Below are 12,806 nucleotides of genomic sequence, written 5' to 3'. Positions count from 1 at the left end.
TCTGTGCTGGGGACTACGCTGAAGATAAAATACGGAACAAGAGGATGGCTCTGTTGTTTTACCAAAAGGAATGGAAGCTGGTTTGGCAAGGGAGGGGTGTGGGGCACAGTAGCAAGAGATGAGGCTGGAAAAGTGGTCTAATGTCAGATTATAATGGGCTTTTTATGTCTTGAAAATAATACGGACTGTATCCAGAGGGCTGTGGAGAAATTTTTGAAGGGGCGGGATTAGGTCTGGAATTGTGCTTCACCTGAAGTCGATTTTCTGCTTAACCTGATTGTTAACCCAGAGGAGTTCGAGTTGGAGCGGGAAGCCTAGTCCCCAGGCCACTGCCATAACTGAGTGAAGGGGATGCAGAGGGGTGGAGGAGGGGCTGGGGCCAGAGATACTCGGGATCAGCATCAACAGGTCCATATGATGGGTGGTGTGTTGGGAGGAAGGAAAACATTAAGGACCACGGGGTTTCTTACTTGGGTTCACCGGGTGGGTAAAGAGCAACGAAAATTCTACAGAGTTTGTATATAGTTACTCTAACCATCTATCACGGTCATTGCTTTATGAAATAAGAAAGTCAGTGACTGTAGCAAATAGTATTCTATGAGAGAGGATAAAAAGTAACAGAGAGTATGGGAGATCTGTTTCTGGGACCACAGCCACAAAGCAGAATCCTAAACCCTTCTCTCCTGGCCACACATGGGATTGGGTAGAGAGGGAGGTGGGAGGGGGGATCAGGATGGAGAATACATGTAAATCCATGGCTGATTCATGTCAATGTATGACAGAACCCACTACAATGTTGTAAAGTAATTGGCCTCCAACTGGTAGAAATAAATGGAAAAAAAAAAAAAAGCATACTTAGATACTTTTACTGGTCTGTAGCACTGAATACTTCTGTGAAAGAGGACTGCTGGAGCTTTTTTAGGTATTTACATAAATGTAGCTATGGCCCCCCAGGAAGGGACTTCCTGTGTGAGGGGAGAGATATTTGGGAGAAGGAAAATGAAACTGCATGTGGGGGAAGGAACAGATATAACCAGACGAGAATCGATATTTTAAAGCAAGGGACCCCAAAGCGACAGGTCCCAAGTGAACTGTTAGTCTGAGCTAATACCCTTGGAAGGGAACTGGTGCAGCTCCTGTATTCTTTGCATTCTCTAAATCATCCCCGTTTCAGGGCACTGAAGACTGAGGCCTTAGGTTAAGCAACTTGACTGGGAAATGCCAGGTAGTAAGTTCAAGAGGCCAAATCAGAACCTGGCTGGAAGTACTCCAGGATAAACCTGTCCCCTGGTGCAGCCACAGTAAGACATCTTTCAGGAAAATCGGCTCTCCCCCTTGCCCATCTTAGCTGCAGGCAGGGAACATCTGTGGCACACTCAGGCTGGGGGTGGGTGGGGAGGGCCCTCCTTATCGCCCCCCGGGCAGGGTCCCAGATGACAGCAGCCCCTTAAATGATTACACCCTCAGCTACTGATAAGGGTTCAAATAAGGTGAAGGACGCGCCGCCTGGCCCAGGTAGCGAACTAGTATCTAAGTAATGCTGTCAGGTCAGTTCACTGCTTCTTGTGTTCCTTGGAAGTGGGCAGTGTTGCAAAGTGAAGTTTTACTCACTCGGAAAACAGAGGCTGTAAACACCTACCCCACCGGCCGGATGGATGGCTAGAGCGTTGCTTCCAGGAGCCGCCAGCCTCCTCCCTCCTTCCCGACCTTCGGATCGCCCTTTAGGATGGGGAGTCGGTAGGGTACCTGCTTGCCCCTCCTGCCGCCGACTAGCAGACGCCCGGAGCCCAAGCTGGCGCCCCCGGACCCCCCCACCCACACACCGCCCCCGGACCCCCCGGCTCGAGTGGTGTGAACGCTCGGGTGCGCGGGCAGCACACTCACGAGCAGCCGCTAGTTGCTCCCGCGGCCGCGACGTGGGGAAGTGAAAATGAAATTGACTTTTCTGAGAAATGATGAAAGCGGCGCTGCCCGCCAATGAACGGCGGCGGCGGCGAACTTCCGCACCTCCCGGCCGGGCTGCTCGCGGCCTCCCCCCGCCTGCACCTCCCGGTTGCACAAGCTTGAAACAAACACTGGGGAGGAAGGGCGGAGGGAGGAGGGCGGAGGGAGGAGGGCGGAGCGGGGGGGCGGGGGGAGCGCGGAGGGCGGGCGGGAGCCAGCCCGGCTCCGGGAGGGCGGGGGGCGGGGGGATTTCCAGCCGCGGCGCTTCGCAGTTTCCTCTCCTTGTTTTGCTTTCGATCTGGACTGTTCTCAGGCAAGCCGGGGAGTAACTTTTAGTTTTGCTCCTGCGATTATTCAACTGACGGGCTTTCATTTCCATTTCACACACCCTAGCAACAGTTAAGCCTTGCGGAATTGTATTGGTAGCGTGAAAAAAGCACTCTGAGAGGTAACATTTTTTTCAAATAATAGTTGGGACTGTGCGTGTGTGTTTTTCTCGAGGGCATGTTTAGGAGGACTGGAGGGGATGTGTGTGTGTGTGTGTGTGTGTGTGTGTGTGTGTGCGTGCGCGCGCGTCCTGATGGTTTGACACGATGTTTTGCAGACGGAAAATGCTGAGGTTCATAAATATTAATACTGATTTTTGGAGGAACAGTCGGCGCTGTTATGGATCATCTGGTTTTAGGGGAAGCAGGTTCGGTTGCTGCTGCTGCTGCTGCTGCTGCTGCTGCTGCTGAGGCTGCAAGGAGGAGGAGGAGGAGGAGGAGGAGGAGGAGGTTGGTGGAGGTTTAATTTCACTTTTGGATTTGCAGATGCGGAGAGCTGGCTCCATGGACACAGACCTGCTCTGTGCGATCCTGCGCCCCAGGTGTTGTTTGTGGGGGAGCAGGTCCGCTGGAGTCGGGCCTCCTTTTAAAAACAACATGATCGCGTGCATGTATGTGCGTGCGTGTGTGTGTGTGTGTGTTTACAGATGCCGGCGCCACCAGATCCGAAGGAGGGGAGCGGGTCGTTCTCGGCGCCCGGCGGCGGCGCCTCTCTCCAGGCAGCCTCTGGCGTAAATAGGCAGGAACCCGCCGTCCGCCCGTAGCCTGCGCCCCGCGCCCGGGCCGGGAGAGGCGCCTCCCGCCGCGGCCGAAGGAAACTTCATGGGGCGCCCGGTGGCGGTCCCCGGGGCTCGCCCACCCTCGGGGCTCCGGGAAGGGTCGCGGGCATCGGGTGCCAGCGGTCGGGGGCCGGGCGGGTGGGCTCCGATCGGGGCTGCGCGCGGGGCCTGGCCGGCGCGCCGGGCTTCCTGGGGGCTGGGCCGCTGTCGCCACCGCCCGGGAGGGACGCGGCATCCTCCTTCCCGCCGGCCACCGTCCGGCCTGGCCCTGGGGCTTTGTCGCTGCACTTGTCCCCGCGCGGGGCTGGGGTGGAGGGTGGCTCGGGCAGGGAGTCCCGGGAGGGGTCAGCGGTCCGGGCCGCGGCCTAGCGCCGGGCGCCTCCGGGTCCCCGCGGGCGCCCCCGGGCCGGCCTCACGCGCTCGGCCTGACCCGCCTCGGCTACGGAGCGGGCAAGGTGGGGGCGGGGAGCCTCCGGGGACCGAGCGGCGCCCCGCTGGCAGGCCCGCGGCGGGGGGTGCCGGCGTCCCCTGGGGGTCCCGGGGCGCGGGCGGCGGCGGCGGGGTGGGGACGTGAGTGCCCGCCCCACGCCCTCCGACCCCTCTCGGGGCGCAGAGTGGCATTCGCCAGCCGGCCGAACGTGGTTGGTGCAAAGCCGCGGCCGCCACTTCCTTTCCGCCTCGCGGGCCGGGCTCGCCCACCAAGCGATGCCCGCCGCGGCCCATCGTGGCGCCCGGCGGTTCGCGGTGCCAGGGAGCCGGCCCTGAGAGGGCTCGGGCAGCCTTTTGCAAGTTGGAAGGGTTTCAGGACGCAGCTCACACCGCGCCCCCCCCTCCACCCCGAGGACGCACCGGCATCTCAGTTTGGGCCCCAGGTGTGGCTGCGTGGGCCACCCTCACCCCCTTACCCCTTTAGAGGGGAAGAAGCGGGAAGGAGGCTGGCAGCCCGAACCGGGCGCAGAAACAGCTTTCTGGGCACCTGGCGAGGCGCCGACGTCAGCCGGTGTCGGCGGGACCCCTGGTCATCGCTGTAAGTGTGACCCTTGGCACTGGCAGTGGAGGTGGCCACGTACTGGCGGCGTGGTTTTCGGTCGTCTTTGCCCCTAAAGGATAGTGTTTGGAACTTGGGGACATTTTCCCCGCTCCCTCCCTCTCCAGCCTCCTCCCTCCAGTGTGGGCAACGGTAAACGCGCCCGGTCCTCGGTTCAGAAGAGTGCTGGCATCTTCCCTCTGCCACCGGCCTCCCGGTCGCTGTGCCTCGGTCTGCTTTTGATGAATGGCGAGGGAGGGTGGAGGAGAGTTACATTTCCTGTTGTGGATTTTCAGGAATCACCAAGGTTGCTGTCAAGCCTGCATTCGTTTCTGAGTTTTCTGACCGACTGCAGATAACATTGAGGACTCAGCAGCGTGTGCATTGCTTTTTGGTGTTTAAGGGCAGGTACTGACAGGGGCCTGGTGACAATCTGGAACGGAAGGTTGATGGTCTTGACGTTAGGCAGATGCAAGCTCCTTGCCACGACCTGGAAGGTGACCCCTATTTACCTTCGTGCACCCACACTCAGGATTTTCTCCTTTTCTCACCCCACCCCCATCACTCCTTTTTCGGAGAGGGAAAGGACAAAATTCTGGGAAAACTTGTGTTTTCTAAGGAAACTTCAGTAGATGGAATATTAAGGACTTCATTTGGTATTTTTTAATACCTCGAAAAATGTATTGATCGATGGGGGCAAAGTCCAGGATTTCACTATAATTAGTGAATGGTTATAATTTATAACAGCCTGTTGTGTAAGAAGTTAGATTTTGGCCTCCTGGATCCGAGCTCTTGTCTGTTCTGATTTGTAACTGCTTCTTAATATTAAACATCAAGATTTTTCATTCTCAATGAGTTGGGTTTTTTTTTTCTTTTGTCCTTCAAAAGTTAGAGATAATTCTGCACACTTCAGACTTACTTACCTGTTAAAAGTGTTATGATAATCCAAAGTAAGGGTTTGTGGCTAAATTGCAGACCGATTATGGTGAACCGAAGTCCTGACAGCTCCGTGAACCATGACCCAGTCTCTCTCTTCCTCTGCTTTCCCATATACTTTATTAGGCAAATATTCAGTATACCACAGCTAGTTCAAGATGTGTGAACTTAGTAGTGGAAACTTTAAAACTTTGGGCATTTAACATTGGGGAGTTTGATGTGCATCAATTTTCTCATGTCTTCAAGGACACTGTTCTTGGTGTCATGGCACATAAGCTTCATTGTTTTTAGAGCATTTTCACAAAATGTTCCTTTTGATGGTGAACAGACCAGTGAACTCTAAATGGGATATCTGGGACATGGTTCTGTTATGTGCTTCATACCAGAAAAACACTTAAAGCAGATAAGGGGTTTTATTCATTTTAATAAGTATTCATAGAACATTCGCTATGCCCCAGACACAGTGCTGGGTTCTGTGAGTTTGAGAACAGGAAGGGAGTTTCTTTACCTTTTGGGGAATTTGCATTCTAGTTGGTGACCTGAAAATACCTAGCCAAAAAATAAATACAGTAATTACCTTTAGGGGTGAGTTCTATGAAAGGTGATAGTCGAATGTAACTGAATGTCTGATGGGGTTGCTTTGGGGAACAAATAAGATACTGTTATGAAAGAAGGTTGCCTAAGCTACAGCAGTCTAGAAATGCTAAGGCATTCACCTTCAGAAGTCTATCAGATCGTTCTTAACTTCCCACTCCAGTATTCTTGCCTGGAGAATCCCCTGGACAGAGGAGCCTGGCGGGGCTACAGTTCATGGGGTTGCAAAGAGTTGTATAGGACTGACCGACTAACCACACATGCATTCTTAACTTTAAAAGTCAGGGAATCATGACTGTGGATTAAACTCTGACTTTCTTTTAGAGAATTTTTAGCAAGAAGTGATTTTATTTGTTCTGAGAGAATATAGGAAATGGTAAGGAATTAAACACAGAATAACTTTTATGTAGGGCATTAAAATCTTTAACAAGACATCTAATATTGTTAGTAAGTTTTTTTCTGTCAAAAGTTAGTGTCCATGGAGACCAAATGATATGGAAATAAAAGTGATTGGACCAGTGTATTTTCCCTCCTTATATCAAGAAAACTCCTTTCCAACCTCCTTGTGTTTTAGTGTGAATTTTCTTCCTCGTTGCTGAAGACTCTTCCTTATCTGTTATTAAGGATATGCCCTTAACTGATTTGAATTTTTGTCATAGCATCTTTATTATTATTATTTTTCGCCACACCACGGGGCATGTGGGATCATAGTTCCCCAACCAGGGATGGAAACTGAACTGCCTGCGGTGGAAGCTCAGAGTCCTAACCTTTGCGCCACCAGGAGAGTCCTGCTATGACATCCTCAAAGCGAGTCAGTTAACTTGCATTTATTAGATGCTTACTATGTACCTAACACTATCTACGTGAAAATGATACATGACAGTGTATGTGAAAATAAATGTAATAGATGGTATATGTTTATAATAGATGCAAAATACATAAAGGAGTATATATAAGTAACATAAATTGCTGGGAAATGTTTGTTATTGTTAGCAATAAAGCCAATTCTTTTTTTGGTCTGTATGGGACACATGTTCCTTTGAGCACAGGGGTTGGAAGTTAGGGCCTCTGTCCCTGTTCACCCCATTTGTGCCCTACTTTTGGCCTGAATATGATCAATATTTGGCTATAATTTGTGCCCAAGGCAGGGTCAAGCAGTGGCCCTCATAGTGGGTGTGGCTGTTGAGAAAGGGAGTGATGAGATTTGATTAAATCTTGATTTTTTTTTTTTTTTCAGCAAAGAATGGTAAGTTATCTGTAGGGTCAAGATTTAAACCCAAAGCCAATATTTTATATGAAATACCAAAGGCAATATACAGGCAGGAAATCAAGCCTGCAGGTAGCTGAGGCTGGGTGGTGACCTCTTCGGAAGACCCATAGTCACCAGCAGTTTTTCCTCCAAAGATGCTTTTAAAATGATTTCTCATCTTACCAGCTCCATCTTTTGACAAGCAGCCTCTGAAACAGATTGTGTTTAGTTAGGAAGACTTCATGGGCCTGTTTTCATTCCTCAGAAACATACTGCAGTAAGGAATCATGGTTGACCTGAGAACCAACATCAGCAAATCTAGATAATCCAATTCCAGCCCAAAGCAGAGAAAGTCAATGTTGTAGGCAGCCTGGGCCTAGATAAACTGTTAGTCCTGTTGGACCTTCTGAGGTTCTGAAACTAGTTGCCATCTTCCCCTGCCCCCATCAGTAACTTTGAGTTCTGCTGGGGGTCCAGGGACCCCAGGATATGAACCATTTCAGTAACCGAGGGGATTATTTTGTTAAATGAATGCAAATGTTGAATCCTTATTTCATTTGTTTATTAAGTATCTGTTGACAGCCAGCTATGTTCAAGGACCTGGAGAGTGGAAGGTGCATGAACTCAAAGAGCCCAGAGGCCTGGAGTTGACTTTTCAGCTCTTTTGTTAACTCTCCACTCACTTCTCCTTTCTGGACCTTAGTTTTCACATCTGTAAAATGGGGCTGCATGGTTCTATCATCTTTGGGGGGTGGGACTTATATGTATCAGAATCATGGAGAGGAGGGGGCTTTTAGAAACCACACAGACCTTCAGGTTTGAGACTGAAGCCCCTTCCTCTCCTTGCCTCTCTCTTTTTGAGAATCATTCCCCCTGCCCCCGATTAACCCTCTGACATTGACCAGGGTGTCCTGGATCCCTGTCCCTTGGGTATGTGGGCCAGAGCAAAGGCAGAGAACCACTGAATCAAGGGTCTCTTCCCAGGGTCGAATCTTTTCATTTTTTTTCATTGGCTCCCAGGTCAGGCTATGCAGGACAGCAAGCAGATGGAAACTGTTATCCACATTTTGGACCAATGAAGTTGCTCCTTCATCTCCGACTGTTTGCGATCCCATGGACTGTAGCCTACCAGGCTCCTCCATCCATGGAATTTTCCAGGCAAGAGTGCTGGAGTGGGTTGCCATTTCCTTCTCCAGGGGATCTTCCCAATCTGGGGATCGAACTCAGGTCTCCCCCACTGCAGGCAGACGCTTTACCATCTGAGCTACTAGGGAAGCTCTTTGAATAGGTAACCTATGGTCCCTCCCCATTGGCTCTGCTCACGTTGACCTTGCTTGTCATACAAAATGGGATCTGTCGTAGGGTTGTGATACTTTGAATTTTTTGCTCTGAACAAGCAGAGGAGGATTGTGTTTCATGAGCCTGTCTCTCTCTAGGAAGGCCATGGAGTCATGGGTTGGTTTGTTGTTTGTTTCTGTTTTGGCTTATACTCCCCTTTATAGGTTTAGTATTCAGCTTTAATAAGAAAGAAAGAACACGAGTCAAGCAAAAAAAGGCTCCGTATGTCCCATGCCCTGTGTGCATACCTCGTAGCGCCATGCTTATGAGACAAGGCTGTGTCGTCCTTTCTGGTTCTAAGCATTTTTATCTCAGGGGCAAGGCCAATTTAGTTCAACAAAATACCTTGCTTTAGAGTTCTGTGAGATAAAAGCCGGTCCAGTTTTGATTAAACATTTTTGAGAGTTAACCAGTTGCTCTGTCAGTTTCATGAATAATTTCTTTTCCAGCATCCTTAGCAATCTGTTGCTGTCTGTGTAAGAGCATTTGATACTCACACACCTAATGTGATCAAAGGAAAGATGAGCTTCTCATTTCATCTGTTCTTTTTGAGCTTACAGATGTCAGGTTTTTGTAGGAGCCAAAGAAATACCTTCTAGATAGAAGAGGCTCTCCTGGCCCCATAAGCTTAGAATGCAGAGGACTTTCCCGATGTCATGAGGTTGATGTTTTGAGTGAGAAGAAACCGCATACATGTTTCAAGTCATATCTAACATGTTACTTTTAAAGAGCTTTCTCTGTACTCCTTAACCCTAAAATTATTGAAGGCGATGAGAACAATGACAGTGGTGGACGAGAGCATCCCGGCACCTGATTAGGGTGTTAGTGGGTGTGGGGGGTGGGAAGTGAGTGGGGAAAGTGACAGTTGAGGGAATGAGGTGATGAAGAAAGAGATGAAGGTGTAGAGTAGAATACTGCCTCTTGAATTCTTGAGTGAGAGAGAGTGAAGAGGGAGTCAGACCGGTAGACTTTGTGTCTGCCACGAATGTCATTGAGACGTTTTGCAAGTAGACAAGCTGGTGGTTAATTGACAGTCAATGCAGAACAAGTTGAAATGCTAGAGGACCCTCCACTTTTAACTTTGGAGTTTGGCCTTTTTTTTTTTTCTAGGGGATCAAATAACTAGGCATGGCCACCTTTAGACAGGTAAACAGGAGGCTGTGAGTGGTCACCCCTTGGGCGTGGTTGAAACTACGGTAGAGGTGGTGTTGGAGCCAGAGAGGATGGAGGAATCGGTGCCCTGACCTGAGGCCTTGAGACTCAAACTCAGTTACCTTAGAGGCAACCACAGTCCCCTCGAAGAAGATACCTGTTGATGAAATGGATCAGAAACACTGTCACAGCTCTTAGGCTGTCCCCTCCCCAATGCCCATCTTCCTTGCTGCTCTTTTATTTTTTCTAGGTGGTAGGAGGTAAGTAGGGAGTCAGGAAAAGAGAATCGGCCAATACTGTGTTTCCCTAAAGAATACAAGTCACAGGGTTAAAACTGAGCTGTGGATATTGTTGCTGGTACTGCGGTCACTGTAGTTTGGAAACTAATCACTGCATACCGTAGCTGGCATATTGTACTTTGAAATAAACTTTTTGGAATACAGTTAGGCGGTGTACCCTTAATGTCTTAAAAATGTTGAACTCCCCCTGTTCCAGTAATCCCACTTCTAGGAACCTACAGATGTTAAGTAACCAGAAGCAGAACAAAGATTTCTGTACAGGGATGTTTACTGTTCGCTTCTGTTATAGTGAGAACTCGGAAACACCCTAAATCCCCAACAATAGGAGCACATTTAAATGCGTTATAGTGCACCAGGCCTTGAGTACAGATAGCTGATTAAATTCATGCTTTTGCATTTAGTGATGGGAAGGTATTTGGGGTGTATGTTGAATGGAGAAAAAGAGGATTTTCAATTGTGATCTTAATTTTATTTTTAAAACGTGTGTGTTTGTATATACATCATAAAAAACCCCCCAAAACTGGAAGGAAACATTTGGATGGCGTGCTTATGGATGTTTGACTTCTCCCCCAAATTCAATACAACAACACAATTACTTTTATAACCAGAAAAATATTCTCAAGATGACTCTGAAGTGTCCCCTCTAACCTCACCTCTGGTAAATGTGGATGAGGACAAGTAAATCGGATACTGCTAAGGAGGGTGTTGTTCGTGAGCTTGGCCATTCCCAGGCCCTCTCTGCCTTGATGTACAGAGCTGGGCTCTAGAATCAGAGCTTTCCCAGCCAGTGCCGGGATATGCTCTTGTCCTGATTCAGCTCTTACAGCTTCAAGATACTGAGATCGATGGTTCGTTTGGGAGGTTGGGACGCATTGTTTTATCAGCAACAGTGGAGGGTCTGAGATGTTACCCGCTTCACAGATATGTCCTCTGTGTATGTGACAGAAGCACCTGATGCGGGGGTAGGAGGCGACAGTTCTTTCTTGATCTTTACGACCGGGTCAGCAGCCAGAGAGATGCTACGGAGTTGGCCCCCCATACCTAGACCTTGAAGCAACACCATTGAAAACTGATGGAACTTGGGTGTGGATTATCTTCCATAGATTATGTCAGAACGACCATCCCTCTCCGCTGCCAATGGTCCTGGGTTGGGGGAGGTGGTGGTGGATAGAGAGAGAGATTGTGTGTGTGCTCCGTCACTCACTCGTGTCTGACTCTTTGCGACCCCATGGATTGTAGCTCGCCAGGCTTCTCCGTCGTGGGATTTCCCAGGCAAGAATAACTGGGGGGGGGTTGTTGCCGTTTCCTATTCCACGGAAACTTCCTGACCCAGGGATCGAACCCTCTGCTCCTTTCCTCTTCTGAATCAACATCCTCACCTTTTGGAACGTAAGGCTCTTACCAACGACAGGTGTCCCCGAGGTCATGGCTTTGTCCCTTTTGAAATGTACATGCTTAGAGAGGTAGGGCCTCGTGAGACCCTGCAAACTTAACCCAGGAACCTAGTCAAGGCTGTAACCATTTGGCCCTCTTGAGAAGATTAGAGAAGTTTGGTTATCCTTCTGGAACAGAGCAGTAGTTTAGACAAATGGCTACAGATCTAATTCTTGTGGTAGGTGAAGAAGAAAAGGTTTCTAGGGGAAGTGAATGCAACTTTCCCTGCCTTATGTGCAGTCTTTGTATCTTGTTGGCTCCTGTGTCTTAGGTGGCTTGGCTGTTTCACAGGAGCCCTGAAATCCGGGAGGTTTTATTTTCCCCACACGGCAAACTTTACAAATCCCCGTGGGATTCTCCATGGGGAGAATCTCCATGGAATTGAGACTCTGCGTCTCAATCAGAGTGTGATTTCTGACGTTCCATAACTGAAGAAGCCTCCAAATCCGGAATTTGTGTCTGGAAAAAATTTTTAGAATAGTTTTGATTCCTTTATAGACACGGGAGAGGTTTTTTTGGATGTGTTATGAAACTGGGCTTGGGTGTAACTATTAGGAGTTTAGAGGCAGAATGCCAAAGCACAGCTGAGAAAAAAGAATATTGATTAGGGCAACACTATTCAATACAAATAGAATGTGAACTACATATATAATTTTTAATGTTCTAGTAGCCATGTTAGAAAAGTAAAAAGAAGTGCATGCTCAGACACTCGGTCATATCTGACTGTGACCCCATGGACTACAGCCCACCAGGCTCCTCTGGCCGTGGAATTTTCCTAGCAAGAATACTGGAGTGGGTTGTTATTTCTTCCTCCAGGGGATCTTCCCAGTCCAAGGATTGAACCTGTGTCTCCTGCATCTTCTGCATTGGCAGGCAGGTTTTTTTTTGTCACTGATCCACCTGGGAAGCCCCAAAAGAAGTGAGTGAAGTTAATTTTAATGCTGTCCAGTGTGTCCAGAATATTATCCTTTCAACATGTAATTAACATAAAACTATTAATGAGATCATTTACTTACTTTTTTCCATGCTGAATCTGCAAAATCCGCCGTATCTTATACCTTCAGCACATCTTAATTCAGTCTGGTCACGTTTCAAGCATGCAGCGGGCAGCAGCCACGTGGCTGGTGGCTACCATATTGGACGGTGTAGGACTAGGAAATGAAGAAAAATATGGGGAAACATTGTAATACAGCGACTCAACCTAAAAGGACCAGGAAAAAACAACAAAAAAAAGCAGAGTGAGAGTACTTATTTGGTCATAACTGCATCTCCCTGTGTGTCCCCTGCCAACTCTACCTCCTCTCATCAACTTAAAATAAGATGCTCTGAATCTCTTCAGAAGCAACACACCGTGTGTGCCATTCTTTTGGCCATAGTCCCAAACACCTTGAATATTTTCCACCCTTTTGAAGTGCTGTGAAAAACGTCGATTCCCTGGATTTTCCCGTTTGCAACACCTCCCCGGCCAGGTTATCTGAGGCCTGGGATCGTGTCGTATTTCCTTGCATTCCCCACCCATGCTTGATACGCAGTGAGCACTAGGTAAATATTTGTTGATTTGATTTTCAGTCCGAAAGCGAAGGTTAGCTCCGAAAGCTGGATTCCAGCTCAGGATGGATGGGCCAGATCTCTCTTGTGTTAGAAACCTGGTGGTATATATATGGAGCACAGAAACCCTGGGATTTGTCACGTTGCGTTAGGAGTTATCACTTTGTATTAAGGAGTTCA

The 12,806-nt window shown here is 48.8% G+C and overlaps 1 protein-coding gene across 2 annotated transcripts in view; it reads left to right on the top strand.

The window, feature by feature from the left end:
• The first annotated feature begins 2,205 nt into the window (after positions 1-2,205).
• The window catches only part of IRF2 (interferon regulatory factor 2), an 82,914-nt gene continuing 72,313 nt past the window's right edge, over positions 2,206-12,806 (top strand). Inside the window, exons 1-2 of one of the 2 annotated variants that reach the window (XM_065946875.1) lie at positions 2,206-2,392; positions 2,549-2,720. The gene's annotated coding sequence lies outside the window, so the exon portion shown is untranslated. The remainder of the gene's footprint in view (positions 2,393-2,548; positions 2,721-12,806) is intronic. The other variant, XM_065946874.1, reaches the window with a different exon arrangement.

This window comes from Muntiacus reevesi, chromosome 10, assembly GCF_963930625.1.
Source record: "Muntiacus reevesi chromosome 10, mMunRee1.1, whole genome shotgun sequence".
Lineage (NCBI taxonomy): Eukaryota > Metazoa > Chordata > Mammalia > Artiodactyla > Cervidae > Muntiacus > Muntiacus reevesi.
The sequence above is the reverse complement of the archived record's forward strand: the minus strand, read 5'-3'. Positions and strand labels throughout refer to the sequence as shown.